The sequence below is a fragment of the Camelina sativa genome, chromosome 12 (genome assembly GCF_000633955.1).
Source record: "Camelina sativa cultivar DH55 chromosome 12, Cs, whole genome shotgun sequence".
NCBI lineage: Eukaryota > Viridiplantae > Streptophyta > Magnoliopsida > Brassicales > Brassicaceae > Camelina > Camelina sativa.
The window spans coordinates 19318141-19320056 of NC_025696.1; positions in this window are offsets into that span (position 1 = coordinate 19318141).

Consider the following 1916-nt stretch of genomic DNA (forward strand, 5'->3'; position numbering starts at 1 on the left):
GCCCAACTCATGTGATACCGATAGCTCGATGGACTTTGTGGCCAGAGAGTGGGAGTGGTATGTTTGCTTCGGATGACGATCCGAGAGCGCGCTTTAGGGTGACGACCCAAGAGCGGGATTTTGAGACTCCCTGGATACCGTAGCTGTGAGCCGCGGCTCGGCAGTGAGCCGGTATGTCTCGAGGGTTGCGACCCGAGAACGGGGGGAGTGGGCGTGTGAGACTCCCTGGATACCGTAGCTGTAGGCTATGGCCTGGCAGTGAGGCGGTATGACTCGAAGGTTGCGACCTGAGAGCGGGGGGAGTGTGAGTGACTTCCTGGATGCCGTCGCTTAAGGTGGTTAGCCTGATAGCGAGCCGGCATGATTCGTTGGTTGCGACCACGGACGGGGGAAGCATTGAGTTGTGAGCAAATACTGTCTAGGATGTGAGTATATTGACTAGAGGGAGACCTCATAGTTCAGTCGGAGGTGTGCGGGCTGTTGCGACAGTTGCACGGGAAACCTTGACTGGCGGTGTTCATTCCGGTCGGAGGACGTGCGGGCCGTGTTGACGGTGGCACGGAGGTCCTTGATGGATGGACGGTGCTGTGGGATTCGAGGACGAATCCTTATTGGTGGGAGAGAATTGTAACATCCGCAAACCGGATTATGCGGTTTTGTAGGAGTGTCGACCGACACCCTTGTGGCATCGATCGACACCACTAATCCTGGGTTCGTCGGGTTTGTTTTAATTCGCGATTTTGGTTTGGGTTGGTTGGTTTAGTGACCTAAACCGAGTATTTAAGTGGGGAAGCGACAAATTAAGGGTTTGAGGGTGTTTTGTCGCCGTTTATCAGAGAAAAGAGGGAGAAAAGGAGAGAAATCGTTTCTGTGAATTTCTAGGCTTGTCCTTGGTGTTTTGGGAGAGATCTGAGACTCTAGAAGGGATACCTGTTGCTGGGAACGAAGGAGATGCTTCTGGAGGTGTTGATTCCATCGTTTTCTCAATCCAATCTTCTGTTTTTGAAGTGAGTGCTTGACCATGATTGATCTAAGCATGAGATCTCTTTTTTTTGGGTGTTTTCTTTGTTGTTTGTGTTGTTTTGTTGCTTGGGTTCGTTTTTTTCGTGATTCCCAGAGATTTTCAAGGTAATTGGGTGAGTTTGAGACGGATTCGAGAGGTTTTTGGATGAGAGATCGACGTTCGTGTTAGCGTTGATCGTGTCTGCAGAAGAGGCATCGATCGACACTAGGGAGCATCGGTCGACACCATTTCGTGAGGCATCGGTCGACACCGTGTAGCATCGGTCGACACCATTGTATGTAGCATCGATCGACACCGTTGAGGCATCGGTCGACGCTAGTCTCATCCGAGACTATTTTTCCTGGTTTGATGTATTGTTGTGTGTTGTTTGTTTTGCTTAAACAAGAGGGTCTCATATGCTTGTGTGTATAACCTACTAGATGGGAGGACGGCCTCACTAAGTATTTATGATAATACTTACGCATCTCAATTGTTGTTTGTGGTGTGCAGGTATAGACAAAGTGTGATCGTGGGATCATGGCGATGAGGAGGAGGATGATCTAGGGTATTGTTTGTGTGTTATTGGATTTATTGTTTATGTTGTTGGAACCTTGGATAGTATCATGTTAGGTTGCTGGATAGAATGGTTAGAAATGTTATCGTGTTGGTTTTGTATTATTGATATGTTTCCGTTGTGCATGTTATCGGATGTCGGTTTATCATTGGTTGGTTTGTGTGTGTGGGTTGGTTTGTTTAATTAAGTAGTATGGGATGCTTAATTATATATTATATTTAATTATTAAAAAAAAAAAGGTTGGGTTGTTTCACTTGTTTTCCAAGAGCCATCTATAAAGAACCGATAATCCGAAAAACCTTATAGAGCATAGCAGCAGCCACCCTAACCGGTAGTCCT